The sequence below is a fragment of the Phlebotomus papatasi genome, chromosome 2, assembly GCF_024763615.1.
Source record: "Phlebotomus papatasi isolate M1 chromosome 2, Ppap_2.1, whole genome shotgun sequence".
Classification (NCBI taxonomy): Eukaryota; Metazoa; Arthropoda; class Insecta; order Diptera; family Psychodidae; genus Phlebotomus; species Phlebotomus papatasi.
In genome coordinates, this window is record NC_077223.1 from 70,202,159 (window position 1) to 70,222,775 (window position 20,617).

General features: G+C 31.0%; 1 protein-coding gene across 3 annotated transcripts in view; it reads right to left on the reverse strand.

Annotated features, from left to right (window-relative positions):
* The window catches only part of LOC129804190 (scavenger receptor class B member 1), an 80,052-nt gene that overhangs the window by 38,923 nt on the left and 20,512 nt on the right, over positions 1–20,617 (reverse strand). Inside the window, exon 1 of one of the 3 annotated variants that reach the window (XM_055851274.1) lies at positions 11,341–11,562. The exons of 1 other annotated variant lie outside the window; for it this stretch is intronic. The gene's annotated coding sequence lies outside the window, so the exon portion shown is untranslated. Of the gene's footprint in view, positions 1–11,288; positions 11,563–20,617 lie in introns of those variants that run through there. One more of the 3 variants, XM_055851275.1, reaches the window with a different exon arrangement.

Consider the following 20,617-nt stretch of genomic DNA (forward strand, 5'->3'; position numbering starts at 1 on the left):
TCAGTATCATTTCCAGTGAAAAGAAAATATCGCTAGAAATTGTAAAGAAAAACCAGGAGGTACAAGGTGAAATATTGATGTTTATAAAAACAGTTTCTTATTATTTGACGTGTTGTGTCAATTTGCGAATTTTTAATTACTTTCAAAACAAGAAATAAAAGTGAATCTTACGATCGGACATTTATTCATGTTTACGCAGTTTTATTTGAAAACATTTTATTGACAAATTTTCGCAAGTGTATAGAACCAACGCCAAAACCACTGGTCTTGACTTCATTAAGCAATTTGAATAGTAATTTTTTTATATTGTTTGTGAAGAGCGAAATGGCTTCGAGGTTTACGGAATGATCGCATCTTTGGTATTTAGCACAATAACTTTAACAATATTATTTTTATGTATTTTTAATATTCACAGAAAGTATAAAAATTAAACTGTTCTTTGATTCAGAATAACTAATTATATTTGCGTGTGGCGAAATTTTCGGAAAATATATTAAGTAATAAAAAAAAATATTGAAAGTAATAAAAAATTTCCATGCTAGCGAATTAATTATACTGATATTTAAAAAATACTATAAATTTAAAAATACAATCATTTTCTTAAAAGTTGTAATTCTCGATATGGTAAGTGTACCAAATTTCGGCCTGCTTGCAATTTCAACCACCTCTTTTGTTGCTCAAAATTTCATGAATTTTTAGTTTTTGCAAACTCTAGAGAATAAACAATGCATAATAATAGCAAAAAATGTCCATTCTACGATCGAGATGATGTGAAAAAGACTCCAAGAATTCGGGAAGGACACGTGACGGAACTATGAGAACCAAGGTAGCCGAAATAGGCCACCAAAGCTATGTCTATATTTTTATTCATATTAAAATGCCTTAAGAATGATTTTAAAGGCAATAAAAACGATAAATTGTCTACAAGATTCCAAGCAATACTCCTTGAAAAGAAGTAACAAAAAAATCAATTTGTATTAAAAATATTACATTTAAAAGCTAAGACTTTGGCACTTGCAAGCAACTATGCCGAAATTTGGCACACTTACCCTATAGGAAGTCAAACCTAGCTTAGAGTATGCTATTCCAAGTCTTTAGTTGATTTATTGAAAAAAAAACATATGTGATCATAAAGATTGTTTCAGTAGATAAATTGAAACAAAAGATATTACTGACGACATTAGTTGTAGATCAGATTTTTTTCAAAAAGTTATACAAGCAATCAATTAGAAAATTAAGAATAATGGCAGTCGCAAATAAAATGAATAAATACTTAAATTCTCTTGGGGAAGTCATCCAGGCTTCATACACGTTTTGGATTCGAACATTTCATATTTTTTCCATATTCATTTAGGGTATTTGACGTATAGCATATATTGTACATATGGCATGTGTTTCTTAAAAGATAAGTCAGTCTCATTTAAGGAATATGGAACAAATCGAAAAAATATGAATTGTTCGAAGCCAGAATATGTGCGAAGCCTGAAAACCTAAATATTTACTGAGTTTGATATTTAAATTTTGAATTTTTAACTTTACACTTCGAGTTTCTGCTTAAAATATCTAATGTACATACAAAGAAAATTTTACAAAGTTTAAACATTGATGCCCTTACTGCACAGAACAAAATATTTTGTAAAATAATTGTTCGTAAATGTTTGTGAATTCTTATTGGGAACTTAAAAAATGCTCGTGAATCGTATATATATGTTGCCAGACAAATAAAAATGTATGAACAAATGACAAAATGTTACGAACATTTTTTGTGTTTACGAACATTTGTGAACAAATGTTTGTAAAATTATAAAAAAATAGTCGTCAAGTGATCTTGTTACGAACAATGTTTGTAAAAAAAACACGAACTTTTACGAACTTGTTTGTGGGTTATACGCTTTGCGAACTTTTTGTAACTGTGTTATCACACTTGCACATTAAAATTTTAATATGATTCACATTAATTGTCGCTGGTGAGAGTCCAAATGTGTAATTTGTGTGTTTGAATCATTTTATAATCAAAATTTGATCTATTTGTTGATAAAAAAGGTAGACTTGGCCCGCAAAATTTGATATAAATTGATTTTTAGCATTAATGCGAAAAATTAATGCGATTTTCTCTTTAATTTTTTAATGTGAAAAATATTTATGCTTTAGGTAAATTTAAACGTTTTTTTTTGCAGGCCAAGTCCACTTCTTTATCAATATATAGAAAAACCTCAAATATTAAGTGACTCAAGGATACAAATAACATATTTGGTCGCTCACAAACGACATTTAATGTGAATCATATTAAAATTTTAATGTGCAAGTGTGATAACGCCGTAAGTCCCCAGTATGAATTCATAAACATTTACGAACTATTTGACGAAACATTTTTTTTTCAGTGTTGTTTTCGAAAGGGATGTGTTTTCTTCGAGTAAGTAGTGGTATCTTCAATATTCGTTTTACGGCAGGCTATAACATCCCACTGTCTAATACCATGCGTGACTAATTCTGCCCCGATGTCCCCTAATAATTTTATTGCTGTTTTAAAGTATACCCAAGCAATAAAATGAAGTCAACATTACATTAATTTTATCCTGCGTATATAAAAATTATTTGAGCATCCGCAATGCATACCTTCTAATAAAATTACTTTATTTACTAATAAACTTACTTTACTAATAAAAATTAACACTATGATAAGGGCAATTTCACTAAGGTAAAAACAACGTAATATTGAAGTAAGAGAGTGGCTAGAGCTCAGGGATACCCAAAGTGATTTCACTAACTTGCAAATGAATGTTGTGTATTCATTTTATTAATTCATTTTTCGTCATTAATTGGCGACTTCTCCGAAAAAAAATGTTGGAAATTAGTTTATTGTTGGTCTCAAAATATATTTTTATTAACGAAGATTTTCAGCTTAGTACAGAGTATACCCAAGTAGCAAAATAAAGTCAGAATAACTCATTTTTAATTTGTTAATGGGAACCGGAGCTCGTTGGAGAAATGGAATCACTCTTACGGTCTTTATACACAAAAAGTAATTTTTGTAAAAAAAAATGCTTTTTAAAGAAAATTTCCCTATCACTGTAGGCGGACACACCATTTTTTCAAAGACAATTTTTAACGAAAATTACTTCCAATTTGTAGTGGTCATTAGAAAAACAATAACTTTTTTCAGAGCTTTCAGCTCGGTCTTTAGTGGCTGGGGCAAATATTATCATAAAATTGGTCATAGCATTTTTTGAGGATTTACACTTTGTGCTTTAAAAGTGCAGAATAATCTCTTACGGTAAGATAGAGTAATTCAATAAAAATAGTACCCATATGACAAGTTTCACTTTATTTGGGTAAAAATATGAGTAAAAAAAAAGATATCCCGGATATATCCTTTTCACTCTAATCTAATGCACCAGCTTCATTAGAAGGTTGAATCTTCAAAAAGTTTAATATAGTTAGATCAACTTTGGAATTCAATTGCTCATACATTCTGTCTTAGTCATTGAGTTTGAGGTAGAAGCATTAATCAACAAAGGCATTAATAAGATTATTCGACAAACTTGGAGCACTTAGAAATTACCAGATTATCTAAGAAAACTCCAGAGTTATGTATTTGTAATATTGGAATATTTGTTTGATTGCTTTAATGTTTTCTATTGTCTCTGTGATGGCATGTCACCGGAAGAACGAAAGTGCTCTTGAAGAAAACCGCGGAAGAAACCTGATATGGATTTTCCACTTAGGATGATGAATGGTGTTCTCTATCTCGATCACGCACAAATCTCACATTGATTCACCTCTCGAGAGGCATATATTTGTGTGAATTATATATTGTGGGAATTGCACAATTATGCAATGGCTCGAGAGAGTGGAGAAAAAGTGTTGCAGACAATATAGAGCAATAAATGAGATAATATTCTCGTGCATAATGCCAAAAAAAAAGAATAAAAGAGAAGTAATGCGATATGCCTGCAAATTGCATAGGAAGAGAAAAATTGTGGAAATTGCAAGGAAATTGCATTTACTCTGTGTAAAGAAAGATAAACGTTGGAGATTCAATTTGACGCATTGGATGATGAAGTGGTGATTGAGGGTCAAAATATCATGGTTAAGCATCTCCAATCCATTCAAGAGGTCATCCGGAGGGAAAAGGTGATGATTGAGCAATTGCGCGGGAAAATAATTCTTGAGAAAGCCAGAGTAGCGCGTGTTGAGGAAATTATGTGTCAGTGAATAAGACAAAGTAAATAAAACAAGAAATTTAGAAACGGAAGTGAAAATATATAGTATTGAAAATACTCAATTGAGCAAATACAATAGACTTCGTGCTCTATTTGGACATTAATGAACTTCAGACTTCCAATAAAAATCTTGCACAATTGCTTTTTGGCACTTCCATTAATGGCTTTTAAATTTAATTATCTATCACTTTTCGAAGACCTGCATATTTTTTTCTATGCCGAGATCATCTTTTTATATCCAATCAATTGATCATTTTGATTGCTGCATCAAATTCTTTCGCAAGTTTTCATCTACTTTTCAACTGATTTCACCTTAATCACTTTACACACCAAAATGAGAAGGTCACACAATGATTACGCACATGTCATCAATTTTTGTGTTTCGTTTTTATTTTATTTATTTACCTCACTTCGCACCTTCCCCAGGTGTTTTCAAGCGGAGGGACGCCAAGCGAGCTAACACGCTTGGTGCAACAATTATTAAAATTGTACTCCAATTGATTTTATAGACCATATGACGTAAAAATAAAATGACTAAACACATTTCAATTTTTACAGTGTTATTTAATATTTCTCTCTCTTTTTTCTCCAACTCGGACAAAAAGTATATACACCGAAAGTAGCCTCATTCCATTATGGACTCAATGAAAAATTTTTACTATCACTAAAAGACCAGTGGCTGAAATTGAAGACCAAAAGTAGTTTCATTAAATTATATAATGAAATTGACATATTGAAATCTTTCATGAATATTTGTGGTTTTACTGCAATCTACAATTTTAAGTACGTTGGACGATTTAATCGTGAGCTCGTTGGCATGAATATTGAAAACAAATATGAATAAGTATTTCACTCATAAATCACATAGATATTATAATGATGATGCATAGCATAGTTATTGTTTGCCCAAGAAAAACTTTGTGAACACGTTTTTTTGCGAGAAAGAAGAACATGGCATTTAACACATTCTCCAAAGATATTTAAAAAGTACACAAACTTCAACCAAATAGGACAATAAAATAATTGGAAATGAACAAGAAATAGGCAACTTAAAAAGCAAATAACTGAACAAAAAAATAGCAAGTAGCTAAAAGCGTTATAATTTTACTGTTTAGGGCTGTAGATTTGATAATCCAAGGGAAACGAACAAAACAAGAAGATTTTGTTGTGATACAGTCGGGCGCAAAAAATAATGACGCTTACTTTAGGTTGATGTAAACAAAAGGAAAATTCGAAATGATCAATCAGTTCAATATTTTTTGTTCAGTAAATAATGATTTACATACTTTGAACAGCATTTCCGATACTAAGATAGTTCACATCTTTTTAATACTTCCTATGATAACAATATTTAAACGTTTTTAAGCTTTAAAAATTTACAAACTCTTTTCTTTTTCATTATCTAATAATGCACAAAAAAAATTATTATTTTAAAATTAATTCTGAATGATTAATAATAATAATTTGTAGGTTCGTGTCCCAGTACAAGTTACAGGTACAATTTTAGGTTTTATAATTAATACATTTCATTAATACATTAATATATTATAATTCGGATGACTCAAGATTCGAACAACCAAGACAGAGCATTTTCATACATTTTCAGTAGAAAAATATGGTATATATTCTCTTGAGTTATTTTTTAGTTTCAGTATAAAACCAAATGCAATCATTTTAAAACTTTTACCAAATGAAAGAGGATCTAATGTTACTGGCTCAAAATTTATAATGATTGCACGAGGATAACAGTTCTTAAAACCAGTAACATTTTAAATTCTATAAAAATATATTCTCTGTACATGTGCCTACCATTTCGTGTTATATTTATTTTTGTAGGATCTAAGACTTAAAAATGATAAAGAATGAAAGAAAAATATACCATTTCTGAATTAAAATGATCCATCCGCTAGTTAATCATCCTAGCGAACAACTCATTTTTTTCCAATATGTTTTTAATGAATTTCAACCATTATTATATTATATGTCTAAATTTGGATTTGTTTTTTTCTTTTTGAAAGATCTCGAAATTTCCAATCCAACTGCATCGGTCATGAGTCGGTATAGTACCCGTAAACTATATACCTTTCTCGGACTTACTTTTCTTTAGTAACTAGTCCATTGCTCTAAATTACCAGAAATGAGCCATGGGCGAAATCCTTTAAAAACATAGAAAAAAATTGAGTTGTCCGAAACTTTAGTCTTCCAAAAGTAGCGCGCTTTGCCATACTGTTATAAGAAATTATAATATTTCCATTTTTTCGTTTAACAAACAGTCATAATAATGTTTCTTTAATAAAAAAAAATTGTAGAAATTAAATTGTTTCTTGTAATTAAATTTATTCCTCGACATTAGCCAAAAACGTATCTAATATGGCTAGTTATTCAACGATAATGTTGCCATAGTAATTATCTGAGTATTAGGGGAAGGCTTTCAGGCTTCGCATACTTTATGTCTTTCTCATATTTCTTTAATGAAAGTGACGTTTTTATTTGTAAATGTATAACTTAAGACTAACTATTAAAATATATATTGCCAGATTAGGTCAGATTCATCAAAAAAGCTTACCCTGACTTCTTGGGATATTAATCCTTTATTATTCGCTCAAAAATGGTCTGGCTCAACAGATTTTAGAGGGATATCTCTGGTGATTGCCAATGAAAATGTAGACACCCTAAGATAAAACACTTTTTTGGTTTTGCCCAGAACTTTCGATTCCGTTGGGATCTTTTTCAGTGGCTGGAAGGTCATTAAAATATTTATTCGCAACGAGTTCTTTGTAACTTTTGATATTATAAAAGTCGTTTTTCAGACAATTTATTAAACTCACTCAACCAAATTGTATTTCCAAAGTTTTTCTTAGAAATCGTGTAGTTGTAGGTGATGGGGTTGGGGATCATTCCCATCAGGATCGAAAGCTCTAGGCAAAACCAAAAAAAGCGTTTTCCTCTTAGACTGACTACCTTTCATGGGAAATCACCGGAGATATCCCTTTATCATTCATTCGTGTAAGAAATTAAAAAAAAAAAAAGTAAAGCTTTTTATAGTTGTTCAATTGTCTAATTGATTTTAAAAATTGAGATATGCTAGAATGTAGTTTAAAATTCTCTTTGAAAAATTAATAAATCGATATTTTGCTTCAAAATCCATTTTTAATTATGTTTTGTGTGTCATTAATTGTGTAAATATAAAATCAACTTTTATCCAAAAAAGATTCATGCGAAGCCTATAAGGCTGTTTATATTTAGAAATACTTTTATTATTTTGAAATTTTAAAAGGTTTCTCAAAATATTGCCTTTTGTTTATCGTAATTTTGTATCTTTAATTAAATATCAATATATCAGAAATCCTTTGCAGAAACATTGATACTGTGCTCATGGTCTAGAATTAGTATCAATTCGGTCGTAACTTCAAGAATAAAATTAATTATAAAATTTCCACAGACTCTGTGTCATGAGAAAACTTGTCATCCTCAAAATGAAACGAAAAGTGAAACTCCAATGAAGGAAAAACTTAAGCAACTTTACATGGGAATTGCATTTTTGCAAAAGCTATTTGCATATTAAATACAGAAAAGACCTCTCACACATGGTGACTATCAAAAAGTAACGTTTTATTAGATGCAAATTAGACTTTTGATCTATTAATTATGAAAAAAATCAAGAAAAAAATATAAATCAAAGTTATGTACAATTATTATTTTTTTTATTATTGTTTGTGAACATTTTGAAAATGTATTTCATCCAGGAAAAAATGTACACAAAATTCAATAATATCTCCTGCTAAGAGCAAATATCGATATGAAGTTATGGATATTTATATTATAAAACAAGATTTCCAATACACCTTTCCATTATCGGTCCACTACTGCCATGATTAGAGTTTTTTTTTAAATTGATTTCTGAATATGTCTACCTAAAATTATCTAGAATCCTTGCTAAAATCACACTTTAGAAGGGTTTACGTCTGATAATTTTTAAATAGCATTTAAAAGATTTTTTTAATTACAGAAAAAAAGACATAAAATATTTAAGTCCATTTAAGGTAAAGTACCCTCACTCGACCGGGTTCCTTAATTCGACCAGGTGGATCAATTTTTCAATATTTGATGGTCACTTTCGTCAATTTCTATAAATTTGTCACTAGTTCGTATTTTTCATGGAATAATTAACCTATTTATGAAATATAAATAAATCTACCGGTCGAGACAAGGAACCGGTTGAGCGAGGGCACTTTACCTTATAAATACAATATTGATAGTGGATATTTCAATGCCTATCGCATTAGCATTTTTGGCGCGCATCTGTGATGTATAGGTTCTGATTGAAAGATTCTTCATTGGAAGCAGTAATACAAATTTCAGGGGGAATGGTGCATTTTTCTCGATCATGCTCATGTGCACTTCAAGAGCCTCAACCATATTTCTCTACAGTATTAAATCTGGGTTAATGGATCATTGTTCTCGCTTCAGCGAGAAAAATCTCATCGCTGGATTTTTTCTGCAAACATTTCTTCTAATATAATATTTCTCCCCCAAGTCAGCAAGTAGAAACTCAAATATCTTTTGGTCTTGGGGTCTTTATGTCAAATTTTATTTCTCAAGAGGGCCTTTTTGTACCCAGCTGGTTCCCAAGAGGAACTACAACAAAGAAAAAAACTATGACAGGTCCATGGAGACGCAAAAACCGCCTCTTTGAGAGTGTTGAAAAAAAATGAAGAAATGATTGAGAAAATTTCTATTTTAACTTTGGGAGGTGAAATCTCAATGAAAGATAAAATTGAACCATTGCTGGTATTTGAACTTTTCCCAGTCACCCAAATTGACGCGTGAACAAAATCTCTGCAAATGTTGCGCTTGTGAAATGTCTCTTAGAATGCCTACCACGGAGACTTGAATGGTAAAGTAGCACTGGAAACTAATCTGGACTTTTCGTCACAATTCCTGACCAATATAGAAGTTATGTTTTTCATGAAATTGATTACTAGAAATCCACAAAGCGAGCAATGTATTACAATTTTTGGATTTCATTAACATCTCGAAATTTTTAATCTTTAACCTTTAGTTGATAACCCTATAGTGCGATCTTCAGACTACTGGCTTAGCCTAGTTCCCAAAGTTCTCAAAATTCTAAATAATAAGCAATTTAGTTGATTTTTCAGAATCTAAAGAATCTTTTACGATTATTATGCGAACTTAAGTAAAAATTTACCAAAAAATTATAACTAAATAGAATTTAGAGAAGTTGAGCCATATTACTAATATGGGCTTCAAACCTAAGGTTTAGCCATCTTGCTTAAGTTCTCTAATTTCTTGTCGAGCAAGATTTTTTTGTAAAATTTTAACTTGAGATTAGATATTAAAAGCACATGTTTTAATAGATTATGAGAAACAAATAACATTTCTGGTTTCTAAATCTAAATCTTTAGTCGGAAACCCGTATAATTCATAGGTCTGAAGCCCGTATAACTCTGTCAATCGATTACTAATCTAAATTTGTTAAACTCTTATCAGAATTCTTTAAAGTTATTCTAGAAAGGTTAGATGCCCGTTACCAGATTTAAAGAACAAACAGTTAGAGATTATGACTTGAGGCTTTCGACATTCACAGAATTAATATTACCATATTTTTTCACTATTATTCTTCAGCCTCTTCAAAAGCGGTTTTTTCGTTATACTATTTCATACGACTATGACCTTGAATGACCTTTTGCAAACAATTGGGACAACTTTGAGTTCTATTGAATGGTTTTGAAATTCTAATAATTTTGAAACGCTTTCCCGCATTAATAAACCGATAAATTAATTTTAATTTTTGGCCCTTACTGCTTTAACTATATTAGGTCGCGGTCTTATGGGCTCTACGCACTAGAGAAATTTATGTCCATATTGACGGATTTTCCTAAATAAACGTTAGCAATTTATTTCACTATGGACATAAATTTCTCTAGAGGTACAGGCCATTAGAATATTTTCACTGACAAATCCATGTTATTTATTATCATATATTTTATTACTGCAGTAATCATTTTTTTATAATTATCGCCTATACATTTCTTTAATACAAATTTTGCCCTACTATCATTGGCTAATTAATTCTTAAACAAAGTTCAATTCAATTGTCTAACAAAATATTAGGCAATATCTTAGGTGATACATTAAATCAGTTTAAATAATTTCCAAACCGGCATTGTAAATACAAAAAACATTAGTATTGGAAAACAACTTGGAAAATTGTTCGAGTTTCAACCACTAAACTATTTTATTAGTCCAGACAAATAGTTAAAAAAAATATTTTGGGATAGGTATAGGGGATATATTTAGCATCTAATAAGTAATTAATTCGAGCTTCTTGCTAAGCTGGGATGCTTTGCCACCCCTTTTTTTAATGACAATGGATGTGTGATTGAGTGGGAAAATCACGGTGACGGATTAATTGATCAATTGAGGCCTTATCGAGTTTCCAAAGACGCCAGGAAAACGACGTTAAATGTCACAAGTCCAATAAAACCATAAGAGTTGCTCAATAAATTGAGATTCATTTCCTTGATGCATTTTCAAGTATAACACGCGAGTGTCATTTGAACTTTTGACCCACAAAAATCGTTGACTGTATAGAGCTCAAAATTCAAAAGAAATCGCGATAATTGCGCTGACACCATAAATTTTTGGTCATGTGTCTTGCAAAAGGAATTATTTAACACCGTGCTATGACGGTGCAAGAGCCCCAATTTTTTGGTCATTTGGGTCTCTTATGGATTACATTTTTTTCCTCTTCACCATCGTATCTCTTCACTTTCGATTTTCACAGATGGAAGATGGTGGAAGATATGAGACAGGTTTTAAACTTAAAAGAGACTCATGAGACGTTAATTCTCTCTGTTGGGCATATCTTGTCTTTCAATTCCGCCATTGGGAATCGGAACCGGAATATTTTCACTTTGATATTGGTATTTAAAAAAAAAAGATGCAAGAGAGATGTTTCCAATTTAGATATCTGTTGCGTATGATCATTAGCACATTAAATCACAATTTGATTTTGGCTTTTTTTAAAAAGCCTCAATTTACCAAAAAAAACTCATCCACAGTTTTAAATTTGCAAAAAAAAAATATTTGCCACCTGTACAAGAAAACACTAGAAAAATTTTCACCAGGGAGAAAAGTTACGATTGGAAAGGTATCTCAATACCCCACAAAATCACAACACTTGGAACTTATTCGATCGCGACGGACGTGAAACGGAACGTTCTCTTCGCGTTGCTACCACTTCAAGACTGCGAGAGGTATTTTACTTCTTGTTTGCATCACCACACGAAACACTCACAGCAAAATACCAGACTCTACTACAATTCCAAATGGTAGTGGAAATCCACTACATACTTCGAAGCGATAATTTTCATTTTAAACATCTACCTCAACAAGTGTAAGTATTGCTATATGCTGCAAAAGCCCGTCCCAAAGTTGTTCAGCTGACGAAACTTATACTCTCGAATAAGACTTTCATCTCCAATTCCTCAATCAATGGTACAGCAAAGATCTTGCAAACTAGAGGACAAGAATCTAATACTGGATATACCTTCAGTTGCGCGATTTTGATTCGATTGCCAAAGGCGAGAATTATCGAGGGCAGGTCGAAATGCTAATTGAGGTGTTTAATTGGTAAATTCAGTGTGTCTTCGGCAAATATCAATTTGCGCTTTTGCACAACTAACCCTGAAGACTTATAGGCGTTTGGAATATCTCATTACCTTTAGTGTTAGAGAGGAGGGAAAATCTAATGAAATATTTCCAAAAGTTGATGAAAAAATTGTGATTGCTTCTGCAGTTTTGAAAGTAAACTGACCTAACCAGTATTGCACTTAATTAATGTGTCACAAATTTAATTTCATAATTCAAAGAGTTAATCGTCAAGAATTTTTCTGATTCAATACTTGTTCCGAGAATAGTGTTTCTGATACACATCTGAATTCATTAATACTTCATTCACATGCTGTTTATAATATAAGCATAAAGTCGTAAAATTCATAATCATTTCAAATATCTGAAATTTAAATCTCCAATGCTTGTGTTTCTAATTTCAACTAAAGTAAAATCATAAAACTTTCATAATAAAATTAAAAAAAAAGGATATTTTATCATTAAAATATTTTAAACATTAGATTTTATTTGAAGGTAGCCAAATCCCGATAGCCAAATACCCAAGAGCCAAAACCCCGAACGCCAAAATCCCTAAAAGGCTAATGGAAGAGGCAAATGGAAAGTTTATAAAAAAAAAACTTTCTAACGAAATATTTATTCTTAATTTGTAAAGCTAGTAATTAAGTTGTAATTTATAAAAAAATCTTTTGAGTAAAATTCATTGATAATATTTTGTGCACATATTTTAAGTTGATGTTGTATCTTTCATCAATGAGTAGCGTAACTGCATTAATTCTATTTTCAGAATTTAATTGTTTTTGAATTAATTCTGCATGCTTTATATTGGATCAGTTTTATTGCTATATATTGGATATTTTTCATTATTTGGTTTGAATTCTAAATTTACAAATTTCTAAATTCTAAATTACAAATTTACAAAAATGTCTCATTCGGTTTGGAGTCCCCTGCCGTTGCTTGTTTGGGGGTCTGTCGGTCGGGTTTCCGTACGGATCCATTCGGTTTACAGTTTATAACGGGAAATATATTATATGGTCCTACTCTTATATAAAATCTAATTCACCTTATTTCAATTTAATTTAATTTAATTAATTAACTTTTAATTTTTTGGAGCTTTTATCCCCACTTAGAGAGCGCGAACAGCCTTTCAGCTATGCGCTACTCTATAAAAATCGCTCTCTACATCCCTGTGCCTTTGCGCTAGGTTTCTGCCATAAAATTGTAAAACTTGCCATGTCAACTTTGTAAAAGTAATTTGTTTAAAGATTACACAGCCAATGAAGAAACATTTCTGCCGTTTGGCTTCGGAGGCTGGTCAACAACGTTAAGACGGCGGCAGACGCATGGTAAGGGGGGAAATGTAGAGCTTGAATAAATTTACTATTATAATTATATTTATAAATAAAGAATCTCAGCTAAAACATAAGGAAAAGATTGTTAAGAATCTCGCCATACCATTTGATACTCTTAATAATTTCCCTCTATGAATTTGGAAAATTTAAAGGCAAGATGTAAACAAGAAATTTATATTTTTTTCGAAAGAAAACTACGCGGCTAGCCTACAAAACTTCTACAATACTTCAAGTGGCTGTCCGCGAAAATTGTCATTTAGTAGTAGATTAATGAGATATTTAATGTAATAGGGTTAGTGTTTGTAATTTGATCAAGCTTGCAATTTTGGATACTGCGAGGATAAAGTTCTTCATTACAATTAAATTAATTAAAATTATGGAATTTTCTCCGAGCGAGTATATATTTAATGATTAGTACATTTTTAGCTATAATATTTATATTTTCAAAAGATATTTTACTAAATTCGTTCAATTTTGAATTTAACTTTAATTAAAATTACTTTGTTGAAGCTTTTGTGTAAGCAGTTCCTTACAAGAAATATGACAGATTTTGTATTTACTTTCATCCTTGTTTAGATTCATAATGTACTAATAACTTTTATTTGATGTTTTTAAGTTATATTATGAAATATCCACTGAATATTGTGTTATACAGTGTTTTGTTCATTAGACCTGACGTGAAATATGCCTTGTGAATTAAGTTTTTCGTGTGAAAAATAAACAATTTTGTCACAGGCCCACCACTGAGGTTGTGTGGCTTATCTTAAACAGATGTTTTGTTTAGGGAAATTCTATAAATTTTTAATTTTTATTATGACTAGGTGGTCCAATGTACAATGCCTAAAAAACATGATAGAAGCACCACTTGTACGAAAGAGATGCAAAGGAAAAGTTTTAGTAAAGTGTCCGAAGGTTAGACAATACGTAAATCTGCGCATACTTGTAATGATGAATGGCGAAATTAATTCCTTATAATGAACTAATACAGAATATTTTTGGGTTCTTTGAGACATCCTACAGTTCCCTTTCATAAACAGGAAAAGGAATTGGTAAGTTAGATTCCTGAAATGGAAAACATTGGGTATTCTATTGAGGTGGTTTAGCTGTCCAAAATTACAAGCAAAGTGTCCCGAATTACAAGCAAGAGGTCCAAAATTGCAGTCAAATTAATGTTTATATTTTTAATTATTTTTAAACGTAATAAGATTAATTTTAGAGAAAAAAATACGATAAACTGCTTTACAAGGTTCCCAGCATCACTTTTGAAAAGGGAAGTAATACAAAATTTTATTTTGCTTTTAAAATAATGCTTTGGACATTGATGCATGGCTCAATACACCGGACCACAAATTACAAGCATTTCCCCTATTTTCGTAGAAATTCTTAAGGCCTAGACTCACAGGTTGATCTTCGAGAATATGTAACCTGTAAAATTTAGCGTTAAGGATTTTTCCCAATCTGTCTTATGTCCCAAACACGTCAACATTCTTACGACTTAAGCCGAGAAAGCTTAACGTAATTGTAATTAAAATAATGATCAGATTGCATTTTCAACAGTTTCTAACTGATCCGTTTCTAGGATTAATCCAAAATACTGCTTAGATAGTGAAAAACTAATAGGAATTTAGTTAAATCAATATTTTGATTATAATTACGTTAAGCTGGCTCTCGGATTAAGTCGTCAGTGTGTCTAGGGCATTATGCTGTAGACATAGTAGGATAATCAATTTGATCATAAATTTCTTTACCTGTTCCTTTACTGCCAAATTTCACAGGTCAAAGATTTTTGAGGATCAGCCTGACTCTATTTGAGACCTTGGAATATGTTGCAATAATTTTCAGCATTAATTTCATTCTATGTCAACACCTTCCAGTTAAACGCTTATCATTTTTAATACGTCCATATTAATCCTAATTGAATAGTTGCTCTGATAAATCATGAGTCTCAATTTTATTACTGCATCTGTCATAATTTTCAAAATTGTTTTAGTCTGAGATTAATTAAGCTTTATGACTGTATTTAATTCTTACAGTTAAGATTCACAACTTTCATTGAAGTCCAAGTCGAGTTTTGTTTTCATTATGTAATTTTTCTAGTAAATTTAATAAATTTATATTATATATTTCATTGACTGCTTCTCTGATCTTCATTACATAAGTTCTTTTAATTCTTATGTGTAGCCATAGCATAAATTTTGTAAAATTGCATATAAAATGAAACGAAACAAATGAGATAAAATTCAATTCTTTTAACAAACTACAAACCAAAGACAATCTTTATTAAAAATCTTTCGCAAAAATATCACAAAATTTTCGCACAATGAACAAAGAGGCATGAAACATTCAATAATTTCAAGTTGATTGTTTTTGTTATTTAAAAAAATCAAATGTGATGCCTAAAGTATGCTCCTTAAGTGAATTGATTGAAATGAAGCAATTTGATGCCTCTTTCACAAAGTGCTTAGTAAAGGTGGAAGAAATCAATTAATTGATCACATTTAGCATCACATTTCCAGTGAGTAAACATTTTACTTTGCGATCCACTTTTGATATTTGCACAATTTTGCCCCAAATCACACGAAACAATTGTTGATGTGGAAAATTCATCGTAAATGCATTAATTCCGGGGAGACTACTCAATGGAATTTTCTGGGGAAGCACGTGCCTTTCCAAATGTGAGTAAATGTAGCAATATTGAATGACTGATTCTGAAGAAAGTGCAATTTTATTTATAAACTTTTAGCTGAGATTTTTCTTCTTGTGAACCTTATTGGTATGGATGTCTTATCGCAATCTCTGTTACCTCAAACACTGCTATGACATTGCTGAGTCCTCTGGAATTGCATTAAAAATGACAGAAAAGTTTCATTGCAAGAAGGTAGGAAAAAAATTTATGAGTCATTAGAGAAAATGAATAAAAATGAGTGGTAGTGAAGGTTAACTCATGTCGTGCACAGTGAGGAAAAATTTTCCTTGTGCGCGAAAAAAAATTCCTCAGCAACTTCATCATGTTAGTTTCAACTGGATTCTGTGACGTTCACTTGGAAGCCAGGAGGACGCTCACAGTGACAGGTATTTTCCAAGATTGCAACAGAAAGGTAGTCGTTATGAGAAAATTAAAAGTGTTGCAGCATTCACTTGAATGGTGCACATGTTTTTTCGTGATATAATCGACAATTGAGAAATCTAGCTTTCTGATCATACAACATCTTCAATAGAAGAAAATTTACTTCACCAATTGACTTTCAAGTACATTTCTTTCAAGGATGCTTATAATTTAGCTGTACATAAGCAGGAAATGCATAAAGAGAAAAACTCCCAAAAATGTCATAAAAATATACTAATAAATGTTTTAATCAGCAAGGTCTCCAAGGCAGGAAGTACACAAAAGAAAGGTGTTGTTTTCTGAAGTTCATCAAGACAGAAAGTAATTGAAAACCTTTTTAGGTTTGCATTTAATATGTCAAATGCTTCACAGACCAGGAAGCATACTCAATCAGGCAAAATTTGCAGCATTTAGTACACCTCTTCGTCTACCCGCAAAAGCTGAGCTTTAAACGATCTTTTTCCCTACTCACTTCTTTGTACCTCAATTACAGTCTCTCGGGCAATTTTACGCTTTTTTAACTTTATGATTTGCTTCTTCCATATATCACAATTTGACTATAATATACCCCCCAACATGAACAATCATGTACTCTAAACACTTATACTGCAATGGTGTGAAAAAAATTTCTTTTTCACCAACATGATTTCCCCCAGTACTATCTGCCGAATAAATCTATGATGGAATCAACTGTCTTGCATCTGCGAGCAACTTGCTGAGCATGACTATGAGCGACGATTTCAAGATAAAACTTATGCAGCGACAGTCTCTTTAATAAAGCAGAGCAAAATGCATTCTCTTCGGAAAAATGAATGGGAATTGAAAGGGGTATTTTTTTCAAAATGTCACGTAAAGAAAGGGCTCAGTACTTAGTGGGGCTGCTGTAGGACCGAATAGTTTCGTCTTTTACGATTTTTTCTAGTTTTCAGTTCCCGAAGATCTCAAAAACCTTAACTGCACACAATTAAATTGGTTCTGCAGATTCTAATATTTGTCCTTAAAGCCTTAACAATTGACCAAAATGTGGAGACCGATCAAATGTTTTGGCCCATCAAACTCTGTTTTACGTTCTATCAGAAGAGAAAACTGGAAGCTTTTTTTAAGAAAATAATCTCAAAAGTTCTGAGATTTTGTTTTTCCGTGCTATAAACTTTGTGAGTGAAAGTGAGATGAGTGCCATTATTTGGACAATCTACGAAAAATTTTCATAACGGGAATGATTTTGAGAAGACTAGGAGTCCCCTGGCTATAAATATTGGCGTTTGACAATCGTGCGCGGAATTTCACTTTCAAGTGATCAGTAAAAAGTACCAGAAGAATAAGTAAATGCTGGACAGCCATATACAACTCGGCAAGATCTGGATCAAGTGTATTATCTAAATAATTGAGATTGATACATCATCCTTGCTCGACGATCTCGCCAATCGAATGAAAGTTTTCTGCTCTTCTTTCAGCTCCTGGGAGCCTGCCAATACCCTTATGCCCTAGACCACTTACGACTTAAGCCGAGAGCCGGCTTTACGTAATTATAATCAAAATAATTATTTGACTAAGGGCAGGATCACATTGACAGTAAAATGCTCACCGCATTTCGTTAATTTACACATTTTTATTGCAATTCTTATGCAAATTCTCGATTACCGTATTACCTTATCTCATACTCGTGGCACTAGTTGAAAATAATACAAGAAAATTGAAGAAATAAAACGAAAATGCGATAAATGGTGAGTAAAAAAAACTATACGATTAATTTCTCATACAGTTTTTTTGCTCACCGTTTATCGAAATTCCGTTTAATTTGTTGAATTTTTTTATATTAGTTTCACCTAGTGCCACCGAGTGGGAGATAAGGTAATACGGTAATCGAGAATTTGCGTAAGAATTGAAATAAAAATGCGTAAATTAACGAAATACGGTGAGGCTACGGCGAGCATTTTACTGTCAATGTGATTCTGCCCTAAATTCCCATAAGTTTGCCACTAAGCCGTCTCTCGGCTTAAGCTGCATGTCTGTCTAGGCCATTGTTCTATTCTGAATTAAATTATATTCTATTTGAATTAAAAGAATTATTGTAACCCTATTTTTTTCTAAATATTTCTTACAATATATTAAAGTCAAAATTTTGCCACAAAAAATACTTTAAAAAAACACACTGACAAATGTTACGATTTCAGAATTTTCTTTGGATTTTCTTATAGTTTAAGTATCAATTACATTTACGAAAATTGACAATTCTTTAGATTTTTTCTCAAAAAAGAATTACAATATGCAGATTTCCCACCAACTAGGGTCTTTTTTGACGAGGCACTCCAATAAACTATTCATTAGTCCGCCAGTTTATATTTTTTTTTAAACAAAAATTATTTAAGTACATTAAAAATACAAAAAGATGTACCAAAAATTTAAAGATACTTGATTGTTTCTTTGCTTTTCAAAGAATAGCAGCTTATTTTTAGTCTCCCAAATAAGAAAACCCCTTTAAAATAATTCAGAATCTTTATTCACTAACTTACTTAATTTAAACTTAAGTAATTCTAAACTTTAAAAGCAGTAAAATTATCATTTGTGTTTCGGTAAAATTTCTAATTAAGACCTTTGCATTTTATCTGAAGCTTTCTTTATTAGTTTATATAAATTAGATCTTTTTTTATAAAGATTTAGATTTTTTGCTGACCAACATTTATTATTTTACTGCCCAATATTTAGTTTTTTCCTACTCATTGGTTTTATGCCTAGATTAATTGCATTGTTAATTTTGCTTGAAAATCTGTGCTTTGTTTAGAGTTTTGTGAGCGTGACCTAGAGCCTGTGAGTTTTACCACTGTGAAGACCTTTTAAATGCTTATAAAATTATCAAGATCAAGCAATTATTGCGTGGAATATTTGTTTTCTGACTTATAAATAAGTAATAGTAAAAAATCTATAATAAAATCTTCGTCCAACTATGTTTTTTCATCTCTTAAACTTGATTATTTATATCCTTTCTTGGTATTCCAAGTTTCAGATAGACTAATATTCCATCTTATAATTACCCCACAGGTTTATATCAGGTAGTCTGTAATTCGATTTAAATTGCCTTCTGTATTATAGGTCAATAAAATTCCAGAATTAATACTACTATATTTATTACCTTTAAACCACTAGATCGCTATCATTTTGTAAAACATTCTTAGGGTACATAAAAATTTAAGAATTAAATCGTAAGGAGAGAAGGATATATAAAATATTTTTATCCTGTTTTTGATTAGCTAGCTTTAACTGCTTTTATTTTCTAGGTCTAGATAATCAGAGCATGCGATAAGACTGAAATATTTTATTATGTGATTATTTATTTAATTAAATGCATAAAATTTTTAATTTTAGAAAAAATTTAAATAATTTCTTATCACATTTTAAATGTTATATGTTTTTTTTTAATTAAAGACAAAGCTTATATTTTAATTGACTAATTTCACAATTGTTGTTTTTGAAAAAGATGGTTCAAAAATGCTTCCCCCTATTATATAACTGATGAAATAAAATTGACTTCAATTTTAACCTTTGCAATTATAAACAGACTAACATTTATTATTTTTATTTTTAAAATCATTATAGGGTTTTTGCTAACTGATTATACAAACCAATTAAGATTAATACCGCCTTTAATTGCTTTTCCTACAATTACGAATTCTTCAATTTACTAGAAAATGTCTAGACTAATTTGAAAATATTTCTGTATGCAGATTAATATCCTAACTTCTAATAACTCATAACGATAGGCATTTGCAAACTCATTGCACATCTTCTTTGAAATGATTTACACCTGAAAATTTACAATCTTCAGTGATTGAAAAAAGGCATAGAAAAACCTCCATAAAATTGAGAGAATCCATCAAGTAACTAGCATGGAATGTCTCGCTGTACATTAAACATTAATTGAGCGTCCAAATGCGATATTTCTCAACATCCCCTGAATAAAAGAGTGTTGAGATCAACTTTATTCACCAATCGGCATTTTTGCTACTTTGCCTTCTTGGTGCATATAGGCGCAATTGATTGAGAGGTGGATTGAAACTGGAAAAGCGAATGCTGAAGATTGAAAAGACACACTCATACTTGGAAGGCCCGGTTAGTTTTCCATTAATGAGGTCAGTTGAATTGTGACGCGTTTTTTTTTTTTTTGATGGAGCTGAACGAGAGAGAAAAAGCCCCACTTCGGCTAAAGTCATTATGAAACGGCTAAAGTGTAATATAAAAGTCTCATGTCTCTATACAGAAATTCATGGTTTATTGTAGAGAATATT